Here is a 17,552-nt window from a genome sequence, read left to right on the forward strand (position 1 = left end):
CCTGAAATCATTATCAAGATTTTTCCTGTAAGCTGAATGCTTCAACTCTACATTCTGCTTCAATGGGAGCAAGCATTTGCTTTTCATTACCTCTGTTTCACAGACTGAGAAAAAGACACTTTCCTGAGAAGAGGCTTGGAATTCATTGGTTTTGAGAGTATCAGACATACCCAACCTAACTCTCACACTCTTACCTGCTCTGGTTTTTTATTAAGATATTGGTTTGATCTGCTTTTTAAAATTTTAACCGTCAATAATTACATGGTTTCTGTTCTGGAAGTAACAGGAAAGTTATAACGCATAAGGGATCTGAAAGACAATTGCAGTGAACTTCATGTCCTTTCCTAACCAACAACAAAACTGCAGTCCCTTAGAAAGTTAAAGGTTGCAAGAAATACCTTCATACACCGGCCAATGAATTAGGAAGAATTCTCTTGGTGAAGCTGGGAGTATAGATAAAGCAAAATAAAAAAATTATTAATAATTTGTTACAGCCTGTCCCTACCACAGTGGATACATATGAAACTGTGGTCATATTCATTTCTGTCTAAACCAGCTACTTTGTCCTTAACTCTGTGAGGAGTTAACTTACTTGATATGTGTAATGAAAGGCACATAAATTTTTAAATGCTTTAAGTATTTAAGTTTCAAGGTCTTGATCCCTGTTTTATCTTTAGATTGCAGTCAATTCAAGCAGAGCACCATGCTGTATCACATTCATTAAAGTTCATGTATATTTGTCTTATGGTCTGGACTAAATTCACTCTGAAGCATTTGCTCTTCACAAATATTTCAGTGAATCATACCCAGATTCACTAACAGATACCCAGTTACAGATGAATTAGCACAGCATGAAAAGATATTGAAGTAAATCTGTGCACCTAGTTCTCCAATGACAGCACCTTGTAAAAACCTTTAAACCAATGAGAAAGGCAAATCATTTACCATCCCTATTTAGCAGGCTGTTGTTAATTGGACAGGTGTAAATTAAAATTATCCACACAAATTTGCTTGAGATGCTAGATTAATTACATTTGCCAATTTAATTATGCTGACATAATATCTGTGACATGCATATTGCACATTATTTCACTTTTGGGTAAGTCAGTCTCAAACCATTTATTCTTGAAACCCTACCATTATTATGTCTGCCTTAAACTGAAGAGTGTATTTGTGATGGTGTCACACCTGAATGGTTCAGGTTGAGGAGGAGATGGATCTGTTTGCCAACCTATCTTCCCTCTGCTGCCATAGATAACTAGCCTTCAAGACAAGCATGACTGCACACTTTACTCAGAATTCTGTGCTTATTACTACTAAATCACAAAATAATGCCTGCAACTTTTGAACTGCAGAACTACCTTTAACATATAAAAATCTAATCTTTATATAAAAAAAAAAAATCACATGGAATTTCCTGTGGAACATGTAAAGTTACTGCAACTGTCCTTATGGCAGTTCTGTGGGTTGTAAGCATCTTAATCTTGTAGGTTTTACTGAGAGTCTCCTAAGATTCTGGGATGACAATTTCAGGCTCATCTCAATTAAGCCTCCAATACCAAAATCACCTGTTTCTATTTAACTGTGATGTATCTGCTACAGCTATAGCCCTCTACCACAATAGTCACAGAATATGGTATCAGCAATACCAGAAAACAGCAGTTATTTAAGAGAAAGCTGAAGACTTGGCTTTTTCATTCTTTTAACATATGGTTAGTGAAGACTTCAGAGTCTATTTTCAGAGTCTGAAGTCTCCTATATGCTACTAAATAGTCTTGACTTAAATAAAGCTGTGGGTACTTTGCATGTTATGCACTGAGTGTTCATCTTCCTCCCACCTTTTTGCCCTCCCCCATGACACTCCTGAAAGATACAGTCAATAATGCCACTGATTGTGTATTCTGGAAAATTCATCCACCTACACAATATTTGTAATAGATTCACGGTTTTTCTTTCATTATTAAAAATAAAATAAGCACTTACTTGTGTTGGAAACAAAGTAAGTAATCTCTATGATTTCTGCCTGAACCTTCAGGTTCAACCAAGACTCCTTCTTGGGAAAGAACAAGGGCACCTATGATCTTACTACTTTTGGCAAGTAACTTTGACATACTACTTACTAAGTCCCAGTAGCTTATTGCAATACATGCAGTTGGATGACCAGATTCAGAAATAGCTTTTAAAAGTGTCATTCTCATGTTTGCTAGTTTGTGGAGAAAGATGAAATATGGATGCTAAAGTCTTTACCAGATTTTAGTGCTGTATTTTAATTTTTCTTTAGACGGAGTAATATTCTCTTAGTCCTAAATTACTCTCAAATTAGTTTGAAGTAAAAATTCTGACCTTCAACAAGTCAAAATGTATATGCAAGAAAAAAGATCATGTATGAGTGCTTTTCTCTGGTAGCAACTTGGGCAATACTTACTAGTGTCTTCAAGAAAGGCAACACTTCAGTATTAACGATGTCGGATGCAAATGCCCCATATACACATGATGTCAGCTGACTACACATAATGGACTTAGGAAGTGTTTTTACTATGCTTATTACTTTTTTTTTATTACAAGTGATTAAAGTTGAGTGGTTTTTAGTTTGTTTATTGTTTGTTTTGTTTGTTGGTCTTGGTTTTCAGTTAGTTTCTTTGTTTTACTATACATGACCATGTATTTTAAATAATTTGTGTTAGATTGTAATCTGTACATGATACTGACTAAATTACTTGTTGGTGTCACCCAGCCCACTGTGGGGCTGGGGCAGCGAGATGCCAATCAATCCCAGCCCATCCCCTGGATGAGTTTCCCGAAGAGGCAGGCTCAGAGGGTGGGTCGAGGGGCGGCTCAGAAGCCTCAGCTGCACCCCATGGGCAGTGCCCGGGTCCAAGCCGCCTCCCCCGGTTTGGGAAAATTCCCGGTTCCTCGGTTGTTCACTGGTTCTCTGTTATAACTCCCGCCTCTCGGTTTACCCCACAGTGGTTCTCGTTAAATTGTATCCTCCCCTGGCGTGTAACTCATTGGTTGTTTTCCCCTTTCACCGGGGTTTTCAAATTCCCTATAAAACTGAGGACGAGGCTCAGGGGACGATCCCATCAGATTCGCATCGCATTCCATCCCTTCTGAGGTTGTTCAGGTTGCAAAACTTCTAACAATAAACCTGTTAGGAGTCAGACCAGAACAGCCTCTCTCTTCCTTTGTCTCCGAGCTAACGTGAGCCGATCCTGTTGGCTCCTGCCGTGTTCCCTCTGCCGAGAAGCCAGCCAGCCAGCCCAGCCAGCAGCTCCTTTCCTGATGCCAAAGTCCCTTCAGTGACGCGTGGAAGTAGCGCAGCTGGACTGTCTCTGACCTGGGGCACACCAGAGTTGGTGCCTCAAGCACAAAATGCTGTGTTAATTACTCACAACAAATATTTCCTTTTTCGTCTATTGACCCCTGAGATCAGACTCTCAGACAGTGTGAAACTTCTGCTCTGGAAGGTTTTCTCCCCACTTGCTTTTGTTTAGTTTTTAACTCCTAATTGCTATGTTTTTTTTCAGAGAGCAAAGCCCACTTAGTTGGCTTAGGAAGTTATAAGGGGTCAGAAAAATTGCAGACTTCTGTGCCCTCTGCAAACCTGTTAGTTATGTTGCTAATAATGGAGCTATTTTTATTTTCCCATATATTTTTTTTTTTTTTTTGGCTGTGATTCATTTTGCACATCAGTTGATGACTGCTGTCACTTTCCCCCTAAGGTCAGTGTCCTGGTTAAACCACCATAGCCAGGTAGCTGCATGGATGCTTTGCGCACTTGGTTAGTAAAACTTAAAGTGAGGAAGAATTGCTATTCCACCTTTCTGTGATACCTTGAACTGCAACATTACTATCAGTAACCATGCAATAACACTTGGGTTTACACCATGTGCATCGCCTACATGCAAAGCTGTCTAGGGTAGTCTGCATTCTAGTTGTGTTGTACCTTGGGATCCTGGTCCATCTCCTTGGTAATGTTAGGCCAAGACCATTTCCACTGCTTCATCGCCACCCCCCTATCATGTCAGTCACCCACAGATGCTATGCAGAACTAATTTCTTTTGCCAAATCGAGGTCTTTGGCAGAACTGCCATGGACAGTTTATCCACTCTTAACTTGTTGTAGGATTCATGGTAGAAGTCTCTCAATCTATTTTATGTTAGCACTTCTTCCAAGAGAGGTAACATGTTATGAGATCAGCTCTTTATCAATTCCTCTGTGGCCATTTTATTTATCCAGGTGATTCTGGGGGATTTCCAATACTGCAGGATTTCCAGTGACTCCCACTGATCTTCATGTGGTGCAAATACTTCCAGGATTGTCCACCATCAGTGCTACAGCCTGAGTTCACCAGAGCAAGTACATGGTACAGTTCCAGGTACACAGAGAAGTGCAGGTGCTTTAGCTCATTGGTGCCGCTGACAGCTTGCCCCGAGACCACTGTCACCTTAGCTTTGAGAAAGTCAGAGGTACCTCATTACTCAAAAATAGCCCATTGGCAGTGCAACATATGAGCTGTGTACCTGTTACCATCTGCATAGACATATATCTTAACCTAGCCCTGCATGGTAGTGTTTGGTGCTTCATTACCTGTGTGATAATTGAGCAGAATTTGGGCGGGACTGAGATGCTGATGGTGCGAGATGTCTTTCCTACAGACTTTTTATACAGTTTCTTGCTATACAATCTAAATCTCAGTGTGTCAGGATTCTACAAACAATGGTATGCATGAGGCTTTTCTGTTCATATTTCCCAATTTGTGTGCTTGTTTCAATTTGCAAACCCAGTGATCTCTTGATATGTTTTTATTTGAATGTTTCACATTAAAAATGCAAAAAATATGGAAGTACTACCAGCTGCTTTCTAAATCTATTTAGTTACTTCTTGAACATGTTTGACTAAAACTTGTGGAAATACAGGCACACACATGCTACATTTGCACATTGGTTTTGTTGACAAATTTTTTCTTTTACTTTTTTCTGATTGTTGAAATTCTCTGTTAAATATTGCAATACAGAACATAATACAAAACAGCAACATTGTGTGTTTTTCTGTGTTCAGAAACTGTTAATAAGAAGGCATAAAGAAAGAAAAATAGGCAATTTTCATCCCAAAGATGCATATTAAAAAAACTGGAATGAAAACCATAAAATTATAAATGTCCTGGGGAAATCAAGACAAATGACAATGACAGCAGTTCTAAAATTCATCAAAATCTTTGTGGTTTTTAATTATTGGGGATATTATGTATCTACATGGATTATATTCAGCTTTTGATTAAATTGTTTTAGATGAATAAAAGTAACTGTAATTTTAATAAATTTGGTCTTTTGACACTTTTTATTCATACAACTACATGTTTAACAATTTAAGTAACTTCAACAAAGTAGATCTAGAACAGCTATGTGTCATGTATCAGAATAATAGAGTCATCAAATCACGACGTTTCTGGTGGTGCTCTGCTGAGAGCAACTTAATGCTACTATTGAACATTTTTGTTAACTGTTCTAGCACGAAAAACTCCTTAGACATACTGCTGACAAAACTTGGAGACTGTTTTATTATTGTCTGTTATCATCACCAGTCTTATTGAATCACTTACATAGCAGGCGTAAGATATTCAAGAAAATAATGTTTTATACATCTCTAAAAAATAATTTCAGTCCTTAGTCATGAACAGGGGAATCCTGAAAAGGATTTACAAGAAAAAAAGAGTTCACAGTAACCTCAGTGTAACCTGATCCTTGGCTGTAAAAAAAGAAGTGGGGACTTAATCTCTCAGGGTGATGTGGCTGACTGCATTGTTGGAATACTGCATATTCTACTGCTGTTCGTGTTTAACAAATTGGAGAAGGCAGAGAAAAGAATCAAAAATCACTGAGTGCTGAGAAAATGCCTTGGAGGAAGAGACTTAAAAACTTAATCTGTTTAGCATGTCAAAAAGAAGATTGAAGGGTGGCTTGACACAATGCATAAGTATTTCCTTGAGGAACACAAACTTGGCATTAAAGATCTTTCTATTTTAGCGAAGAAAATCTTTAATAAACTATAATAACTAGAATCCAAACACAGTCAAGGTAGAAAGAGGACATACATTTTTAAAAATAAGGATGTTTGTGCACTGACTCAAACTGATGGAAAGAGATAGAATCTAACTGTTGGTTTTTGGTACAAGACCAAAAGTCCTTTTAAAAAATAAACAGTTGGCATCAACTGGCTGAAATTCAGTGGCAGATATGATACATAAGGCCACAGTAGATGACATAATGCTCCCTTCTGGCTTAAACACAAGTGAAAAATACCTCTATGAATATTAAGTATCAGAGCTACAAAGCAGAACCACATTTGCATTCAGTAGTGTGTTTCAGGGTAGATGCTAATAATTAGTTTCATTAGTAGATGCTAATAATATGCATCTACTTCTTTGAGTGTTGAACTCTACAATCAGATGTCTGAGTAGAGCATTATGGCAAACAAAGCTATTTAATTCATGTAGTATAATCAATTCCAGCAATTGTATACATATTAAGTTGTAGTCTTGAAGTGGTGAGAACAAAATCACAGCAGGTGTGAGGAATGAGACAACTCTTTGTAGAAATTAAAACAATTTATTAAAACAGAAAAATTGAAAAATTGCAAAAAAAACTAACAAAATATAAAAATTTGGGATCCAAGTGGCTCAAGAGGTATGCCCCAGGAGCGCAGGGATTCAGGAACTTAGGCTTAAGGCAGCTCTGAACCTCAGGTAGAGGAAAGAAAAAAAAAACTTGCAGTCTAGGCTGGTCAAAAAGAAATCTATTTCTAAAAGCCCCTAGAAAGGGGTAGGTTTCTCCAGCACTGCCTTAGCAAGCTGGGGAGGAAGGGAGACTGAGTGAGGCACGTGTCTTTCTTTAGCTCCCTTTTATAGCTTTTGCTCCGCCCACAGTCCGCCCACAGCCCACCCCCCTGGTTCAAGGTGATTGGTGCTCTCCCTCTGACAGACCATCTCCGTCCACCAATGGCTCCTCCTGGTCAGAGGGGTGATATTAGTTGAGATAAGGGTCATGGAGCTTATGGGGGCTGGGCTGTTTGTTGCAACTGGGGTTTTTAAAATCTGCCTTGAAACCAAGATACAAGTAAAACAAAAAAATACATCCAACACATCTTAAAACACTTGTAAAGGTATACAGTAAACACAGGAAGACCATAAAAACTTGATTAGTGTACCTGGACTGATGGGTTAATTTAACATTCAATTTAAAAATATTAAGCTCAAATTAATTAAAGCACTTAATATGCAAAGACCAAGCACAAATAGGGATTTCATGTATGACAGCAGCAATAGCCCAATGCAGTAAAATATAGCTCTGCTTCTGTCCCAACTAGAGCAAGTCATCCATATCCTTCATCAAGTGACCAAGCAGATAACCAGTAGATGAGGTTTTAGCACACATATTCTGGCAATATGGTTGCTCCTACTCCTTATGCACATTCCACCTGCTAGAGCACAAAATACTTTCTTCAGCAGAAGAATCTAGGGTATGTGAAGGGCCAAGTCCTTTGAAAAGGAACTTCATGCAGTTATTTGAGAGCCCAGAAATACTAAACAGATCATGGGTGACTGTACTGCAGTGTAGACAGGTCTTCTGCATCAGGAGGCTGGCATCAGCAATGCCTGGCTCCCCACCTAACCCGCCATGTTATGTACTCTTAGCCACAAGAGCATGCCAAACTAATCGATGGTAATCAGTCAAAACTGTCCAAAACCTTAGTTTAAAGGCTGCATATTAATTTCAGTACTTTTTCCTTAAATAAACCAACTCTGTGCTGTTCTTTTGCCTCTAGTTTTCATTTATGTGTTAAAATGTAAGAATTGATCCAACTACTTATGTGATGTAGCCATATAAACCCTAAAAAATCAAAATATCAAAATCCTTAGCAAAACCTTTTTTTAAAATTTTTTTTTATTTGGTTTCATTTGGTTTTGTAGTAGTCAATAAGACCTTGACCTTATGCTATCCTATAATACTAGTACATGTAGACTAGGAAAGAATATCTGGAAATATTTACCAACTGTAAGAAAAGTGAGGTGGGTTTGATTTCAATTGTAATTAATGGAAAACAATCTTACACTTATTAACATACTTTCTTAAGGAATATAGGTTAATTCTATGAATAAAATGCACTATACTTTGCAGAGAAAAGAATTAGTGTAAAAAACTAGTGATGTCAAAATTCATATGGTGATATTTTTCTCTGTAGCCAAACCTAAAACCTTTGGTGGTCTTAAGTTCTAATACCTAGAAAAAGATTTTTCATTAATAGATTTGTCTGATTTAAAGTTGGAGCTTCCAGGCACATAAAAATATCTTGCCAGTGGTTATAATAGATTTTAAAACCTGTGAAATTAACAGGAATATGTTTTGGCAACTATTTATTGCTACATCACAGTAATCCTGAATGAAGAATTGAACTGGTAGTCATCTAGTTAAGAAGAAGTCCTGTACAGAAAAAGGAAATGTAAAAATCTGCAGTATTGGTATCTACAAAACAAAACTTGAAAGCAAGAACTTAGTATTCCTTACTAGGACTATATTTTACATAATGGCTTAATAGAAATTGAGTTTATTTTAATGACATTTGAAACATTTCATTGAAGTATTTGTTGTGTGCAAGTTTAAAGCACAAGCTGACAATATTTAGAGGAATTATTTTAAAGTACACATAATAAATGGGTATTCCTACATCTGTATGGTAAGGTCCAGAACATTTCGATATCAGAAGGAAGTGCAAGACTTCATAAGTAGATTTTGATGGGACACTTCATGACCAGAATTAAAGGGCTCATAATCAATATCTAAATTACAATTAATGACTAAGCTTAAAGACTTCACAGTTCAGAAATTGATGGAAGGAATTTGCCCTTGGAAATAAGTTGAGACATTGCTTAGTTTGTTTCTAGAGGTAATTACTATTAACTTAGGGTTTTTCTCAGCAATACCTCAAGGGCAAATGAGTAAATCAAGCCTGTTTTGATAATTTGCATACAAGGTACCTTCTTAATTGTATTTAACCATAAAGCCAAGGCACTTGAATGCTGCTCGGGTAATTGATCTCCAAAGTGCATCACCTATGTTCTCTCGTCAACATATTTCAAGTTGACATAGATGGCTTACAAGAAGCATTCTTCTTCTCCCTCTTCACTTTTGGGGCAGTCTCACAATTTTAGAAATGCAGCAAAGGAGAAATCCCTGTGACCCTCCAAGTCTAAAGGCTACAATTAGACAATGTCCTTATTCAAGCCTCACAGGCTCTGGATGAAGAGAAAAGTTGATTCCCCTTTCTCTCTGCATACATCTGCATAATTTCTGGGCACAGTATGACCCTTTGTGAGATAATATACATCTTTTTTGAAAGAAAGCCATCCTTCCTGGCTTAACAGCATCTTTGAAGGTACTTACCAGTGGCAAAAGGAGTTGTAGCTCTTAAAGAATGATCACAATGATCACTGCAATTACCAGTGAGCATTCTGGGCCCTGTCAAGACTGATTCTGGATTGTCAAGCCTTCACTGTAAAGTCGTATAATCCCTATATCTACATTAATAAAGATACTTCTGACTCAGGGCTTTACAACATTGCTTGTGAAACAAAGCACACATGCTGTGATGGTTCAATCATTGGCATATTACAGACGTTAACATGGAAATTACTTGTTTTTTCCTCTAAAACCAATGGATTGATCTCTTTGAATGCACATTACAAAAGGCACATGTCAAATGCAACTGAATAAGACAAAAACAATCTTGAAAGACATCTAAAAGATGCAGCTTTTGCTTTAGATGTAATACTGTCCTCTAACTGCACAAGCTTTAGTACTATATTGAATTTTCCCTTTATGTAGGCACAATAGAAATAATAGTTATCATTTTGACATTATTCTATCTTAATAAAAATGTAATAGTGTGTATGTAATTAAATAAGACTTCGTATAGCTCCTTTCTTTTATGGTTACTATGGAATATACTATAATTGGTTCATGATAAAATGAAAAGCTTTTATCTTTCTTACAAGGATCAGTGATAGGGAAAGCAGTGCTTTTAATGGTTTACTGATCATACAAATACTTCACCACTTTTCTAAAAAAAACCCTACTAAAGAGAAAAGAAAAAAAATTGTTTAGCTTACATCTCCAAATATGACAAGGTAATCCTTTTAAGATTTATACGAAGTCAATTTCCGCTAGTTAGGTTGTGAGTTTATAGTTCATCTAGCAAAATCATTATTAGTTCCTATCCTGCATAGCCTGAATGTATACTGAAGGCAGACAAATATTGTAACATGAATTAGAGAGCTGATCTGTGCAAGGGACACCTAGAGTACTAAGACCACAGGGTATTAGCTCATGTCTAGATGAAGTGTAGTTTATTAATCTGTTGCATTAAGTAGAAAGACTAAACCAAACCTGACCACTGCATCCAGAGATGAGCCTCTCAGCTGGAGTGTCTCTATTACCTAGCTCTTCTGCTTTGGAGACAGCACAGGCAGACCTGTCTGCTTTCACCTGCTGGCTTACACACCCAGGGCAGGGAAACTTTAAATCTATATCAGCTTGTAAGTAACTCATGGTCATTATGAGTGCCAAAATGTGGAAGTAGTATCAAGTAGCTAGTGCTGTAAATCACAGCCCTGAATTCTGTATACTAACACCTACGTGCAGACAAGCTTTGGTAAGTCTTTCCATATGACTGCTAGGGTGAAAATATGTTCAACTGCCACCTTGTTTAAAATGGCTTTAGACAGGACTTTGCACAGACTAGAGCTGTTAGTCGCAGGACACAAAAGAACACAAATATCTGCACCTTTGAGATCAGGACATAGATGCTCATTGAGTAATATCTTTGATAACTCAAATGAAACTGAGTGGGGAAAACTCTTTCTTTACAAGGATGGTCTGCTAAGCACCTTCTTCTGTTACATACTGTTGCCCAATAAATCCTTTATATTCTTGAAACAACATGCGAGCTTCCCTGGAGGTGACAAAGTTTCAGTGCCAAGTAGGCTTTTATCTGCTTCACCTGACTTTTATGGCAAGTTTCAAAACTTTTCCAATGACAAGTGATTCCTCCTAGAGTTAAGCCCTATCATCTTTTGTTTTTTTTCCATTTTTGTCCTCAGTTTTTGCATTTCTAGATAAGACAATCAGAGGTTTCTTTGCACTCCAGGTTTTGGTTTTCTCACTCAGCCCTATGACAGCATGGTGCTATGAAGGAAAAGTTTCTTGCTTCAACATTTGCAGAAATACAAACTGTGACTGTTTCATCTAAACAGCCCTACTAAACACAGGCATCTAATTATGACAAATATATAATTTTGAACTGGATATATAATACAACTTGTTTTCTACTTAGAACAGATTACTTTATTCTTAAAAATAAAGTAATTCTTTTTTAAAATGTCCACTGTGTTGTTCCTATTCAATGTTGCTGTTGTCATGGTTTCTCTAATTGTGGTGTTTTGGGTTAGCCTCCATAGGCAACTCAGTACCACACAGCTGCTTGCTCAGCTTCCCCATCCCAGTGAGATGGGAGAGAGAATCAGAAGGGTAAAAGTGAGAAAAGCTTTGGGTTGAGATAGAGAGAGTTTTAAAAGTAAAGCAAAAGCTGTGTGCTGAGGAAAGTAAAATAAGGAATTAATTCACTTCAGCCTGCAGATATTTATTCATTTCAAGGAAAGCAGCACATTATCACATGTAACAGTCACTTGACAGTACAAATGCCATAACTCCATGTTACATCTCTCCTTCCTCCATCTTCCCCCAGCTTTTTTTTGCTGAACATGGTGTCCTGTGGTACAGGATATCCCTTTTGCCATCTGGATTCAGCTTCTTGGGCACTGCCAGCCTGATGCCTGGAAGAGCAACATGAGAAGCAGAAAAGACCTTGACACTGTCCATCCCCATTCAGCAATCAATTAAATGTCCCTGTATTACCAAAACTCTTTTGATCACAAATCCAAAACACAACATTATACCAGCAACTATGAAGAAATTTAACTCTATCTCAGCCAAAACCAGCATAATCTCTACTCCTTATTCCACACCATTTAGGTCATTCACAGGCCCCACTCTATCCAAAATTTTTCATTAACCATCAATCCCCTTGCCATCCTTTGATTTCTGTAGATATCAATCACTTAGTCTATGAGCCACTCCTGAAACATGCCCACTGAGCTCTTTTAGCCCATGCCTTGGGGCTCCATCTGTTCTGGTGGTCACTTGGGACAGGAGAGGTGATGCGCTGTGTCATGTTCCTGGACACTGAAGCCAGCTCTGTCCAGGTCCCTGCAGCACTTTGCTTCTTGTAAGGCTTTTCCTCCTACTATAGTACATAGCATCTGTTAGCCTGCTGGAAGCTAGAGCATAGACATACCTTGAACTGTTTACAAAACCTGTGTCAGTGATCTGGCTGACATTTCTAAGCAAGCTTTAAAGACTGTGCAAATTCCTCATGGGTAATGAGAAAATGCCAAACTTAGATTCTTCTGTTTCTACAAACCTGGAAACAGCCCTGTAGAGAGCATTCTAAGCAGATGATTGTTCACATGAAGAATTTTTGACTAGTCTTAAATGCTCCCAACAACCCAGGTAAAAAGTAAGCATGTGCTGTGATTGCAAGTGAAATGAGTATTATGAAAAATATATACTTTCATTTTATGAAGAAAAATGGAAAACTATAGAATGTCGTCATCACTAGTAGTGAGCATTTCTAATAAAGCTTGACAAGTCCGTGTGGATCCCCAATACCAGGCATTACAGAAATTAAGAAAGAAGTGCATGGGGAAAAAAAGGTACCAAATATTACATTACTATGTTTTCTTGAAAACAAGAGGTTTTATTTATGTTTATTTGGTAATACTATATGGAGTTCCAGTGCGGTTGCTAAATTGTATGCCGACACTCAAGGTTTGGTGGAAGAGAATGGGTTTGAAACTGCTAGCTATCTTTGTTAATTATTTAATTACAGAAAATGTCTGATCAGGTGTTTCTCTCCCTCTTCCCTAGTCCTTTATCCTTCTTACAAAAAGAAAAAAAATTTGGCTTGTAGAAAGTGAATGTTCCTCACTCTCATTGTGAGCACATCTACATTTTTTAAGTTTAATGCTTATAAATCATTTGCAACATCTTTTTTAAAGGACAATTAATTTCTATTTTTTATGATCTGCATATTTTCAGCCCTTAAATGTGCACCTTGCTATAACCAGCAGTAAAATTTCTGATTCACCAAATAACTATGATATTAAACCAGAAATTTTGTTCACAGCTTAACAATTTCTTCAAATGTATTCTACAATGGATTAATCAATCAATTAAACAATGACTGAATTCTTCCTAAAAATATCTTTGCCTTTACCAATTTTGAACAAGATGAACTTATAGTGCTAAAATTTAAGCTCCAAACCATGTTTCAAATATGTTTCTTTTCTGTTAATTAATTTAATTATTTTCCCCCCCACAAAAATATTTGACAGAATAATAGTCATTTCATGTTCAGCTAACCCTGGCATTATAGTTTACAGGGGAAAATAACACTATTTACATGTCGGTTCTATAGTCCACATCTGTCTTTTTTTGATATACATGCCAGCCAAGGAAAAATTTCCTTATTTCTTTCTTATTTTTGGCTGGGACCCTTCTGAGCAGGGGTATGTACACAGGTGTTGTTTAGCATGCATGCAGTCAGCCTCATACCTTCTGTAAGAGTCTGACCAGGTAGGCATTAACTGCAAATGTACAGAGAATTTATATCCCACGCTCCCACCCTGAGAAAGTCAAATCGTTTGTGCAATAAGCACGCAGCTGGTGCCACATTTGCCTTCCTGTAGATGCACTGTATGGCTAAACTGGTTCTATTCCATGGACATGATCAGGTGTCTGCAAATCCAATAGCAGAAAAACCCGTGTGTCAGTGATTCACATTCCCTCCTTGTCTCATACTAAAATTGAAAGTTCAGGTGTCGAGTTTGAACAACAAAATCAAAGAAATCTGATTTCCAGATTCCAGATAAAGTTCATTTCCCTAATGACTGACTCTCACCTTTAGTAATACAGCTTCAGCCTAAAAAGGTCATAAAACAAAATTAAATTGCTAGAAAAATGTAAAGTGTTCTTAGTAAAAAAAAAAAGATCACTCTTAATGTTGCCTATTTTATGTGGGCAGGACTATAAACTTTAACATATTTGGAGCCACCATTTAACGAAGGACTCTTTCTCTATGCAGTTATAAACCCAAGATGATTTCTGAGCATGATATACAGCTTCTAGCTTCTGTACGTTATATTTAAGTGCTTACAACTTTGAGGAAAAAAACAGAATTCAGCAACAATTCAGGATAAGCAGCACTGGAATTGAGGCAGAACTAGTATATCCTGGGTATAAATTATGGGCTGAAAACTGCCTGAGATTTCAGAGAAAAAAGCCAACACCTGAACAAAGAGCAGATCTAGAGGAACTAAGCTGCTGGTAAAGTTGTTTAATTTGTTCTCCTTAGAACAGAAGGCTTCAGCTGTTTTTCAACTTTTGTAAGATGGAAAGCTTTTATAATAGTAGGTCTTTGCTGCTTCATCTGCAAAGCCTTAAGAACAGCTCTAAGAATGTGGAGTAAACTACAAAGATCATGAATGTCTGAACAGATAAATACAGGCGAATTAGACCTTGTTGTCAGACAAATATCTACTGCTTCACGTAATACAATCTGGGTTCTTGACTGCTCTACATAACACTAGGAAATGACTACACACAACCAACTTCCCTGACTAATTTCAAATGAAAATTGCACGCTATATTTGAAAGACTTTAAGAAACAAAAATCTGATCTGCACTTGATGTGCACTAGGAAGCTGCTGAGTCATATGAGGCAAAGCTATCAGTTTACATCTTCTTAAACAAGTTAAAGCAATATTAACAGCTAACTAAAGTGCAAGCTGCAAGAGCTGCACCTGTATCAGCAGAAGGTTAGAAATAAGAGCTGCTGAGCCTTTCCCTGAACAGGGGCATATCAACATACCTGTTAGATCATTGTATATAAGCAATGAAACTTTTTTCCTGACTCTCTGGAAAAATCCAGTCTTGTAAATAGCTTCTCTAACAGACAGAAGGCTCAATTTGAAGATGAAGCGTTTGTGGAAACAGTATGGCTTAAGAAGTTCCTGCCTTTGCAAGCTGTCACAGCTCACTGTCCTCTGTTCAGCTATTTGCTGGATTCCCCTGTGGACTGAGGGCAGCTTAAAATAAAAGAATACAGAGACAAAAAAAAAAGGAGGGAGGGAGGAAGAGGCACTAGTGTTTAAAGAGAATATTTTGGTCCAGGTTGACCCTGGCCATGCAGTCATTTGGTTTGACACAGTTGACAACCTAGCAAGTTGCAGGAGCAATAACAAGACCAGGCACTGTGAGGGTTTGGAGGGTGACAGGAGCTTTTGAAACCAGCATTGCCACTAGAGCCATTCATCCAAAAGTAAAAGAATTATTTTCATATCGCAAGATGTGAATGACAAAAAGAAAATCAAGTGTTATGGCTCAAGAGAAAAACTTCCTACCACTTAAAGATACATGTATAAGGAAATGAAAGAAGGATAAATAAAATTTCATTAACATCATCTGATTTTAAAGTTAACTAAAATTAAAATAATCTCATCTTGTCATCCAAAATCAGCCATGCTCCAGTTACAAGACAGACAAAAGTTAATAAAGAACATGCTTTATTTACCTGAAAGTGAATTAGTCCATTGTGAAATCTACATTTTTAAAAAATATATATGAAGACTTTACAGGCAACTTCAGAATTCACCATAAGATCTTCTACAGTTACTTTAGAGAAAATTAAAATAATCCATTGATATTTTCATACTTCAGGACATGTGCAACGACTGACTGAGGGGAATTGAAAAAAAGCTTCTAAAAATAGGTTACCACATTGTTCTTGCATTTTACTCAAAATTATACTGATTGTTGTCAGGCAGAATATATTAGATTAGAATGATCAGTGTTCTCATCTATAACACTACTGTAAACCAACCCACAAATGTCATAGAGTGATTTTTTATATGGCTTCCTATTTTGCTCATAAGGTATATGGATCTCCTTACCTCTAAGGCACATCTAAAAGACTATTTAAAAAGCATGACAATCTGTGCAAGTCAGAGTGTTGCCCATCTAGGACCATAATTAAGTCAAGGAAAACAGGTACTGTAATGGTTGGGAGCAAAAGTTTGCATAATGGCATTTCCTATAGGTTTTCCTAAGAACACTGCCGCGATGTTATAGGATACTTGTCTCGAAGGAAATTTAGCAACCCTGAGTTACTTCTTTACAGAAGTGTGTTTAAAACCTGACATAATCTAAAAAAAGCCAGGTGATAAATAGCTGCCACTGGTAAGTAGTAAGTTTTTTGGAAAGTGATAAAACTAAATCAAGGACATAAAGAAATAAATGTGCGAATAAAAATCCAAATTTGGAGGAGAATATGTTGAACACTATAGGGAACATACGAAGTAAAATATTCCAAACAATCAACAAGTAATGAAGTCTCAGTGCAAGATATATTGAATGTACTTCCAGACAATATCACTTGGTTAAAGATTCAAGAAAAATATGTGTTATCTTTAATGAATTGCAGCGTAGGCACGGATCTCACCTGACTAATGAAGGGTCTTATGCAAGTCAAAAGAAAACTTACTGGTTTAGGGATTGTCTAACAAATGTTTCATCTCATAGTTTGCAGTGCTACATAGTTACATGTATGGATATAAAAACCCATGTGTGTGCATAGATATTTCTCAGCAAATTAATTGCATTCTTCATCTCTGCTGCTGAAATTTCCTAACAAGTCTAACAAAGGTAGGTAAAAAAACCCCAAACGTTTTCTATGCAGATAGCTTAGAGGCAGAAAAGCTTTACTTTTATACAGTACCTCAGAGTTGAAACTTAAATTACTAAAATACTTTGACAGAGATTTTATTGGACTTCTTTAGCTCTTTTTTCTCCCCTATGTGTACTGAACTAGAATTTCAGGACTGCTGAGTGATGTCATTTTACTTAATAAAACTAGCTGGAGGATCTTTGAAATTTTATGGCTTCTGCAGCATAAAAAAATCAAAACCAGGCAATATTCCCAGTCCTTGGCAGGAGCTCCCAGAGGAAGGAATTAGTTTTCTCTTAACCACAAGAGTGCTTAGGTTGTGGGCAGAAAGACACAGGGAGCATCAAACTAAAGTTTGTTTCTGAAAATGCTGAGACTCGTTTGATGTTTCATACTTTGAAGAGAAGCTTAGCTTTGCTGGAGACGGAAGCTGCAATGAAGGATGACAACTTGTTCAGATGTGCTTTGAACAGAACTTTAGCACTAATTACAGCAAAGGCCAGGCAGAGACCAAGGCAGCAACATTTTTGCTAAAGATGCACAGCAGGAACTAAGGATGTTTTGAAACAAAACTTATTGCCAGAGCAAAGAATTTAGTCTTCATGTTATGTAGTTTCTGTTCTTCTTTTTGTTAGGATTTTTGCTTTGTTTTTACT

This window comes from Aphelocoma coerulescens, chromosome 4 (genome assembly GCF_041296385.1).
Source record: "Aphelocoma coerulescens isolate FSJ_1873_10779 chromosome 4, UR_Acoe_1.0, whole genome shotgun sequence".
Classification (NCBI taxonomy): Eukaryota; Metazoa; Chordata; class Aves; order Passeriformes; family Corvidae; genus Aphelocoma; species Aphelocoma coerulescens.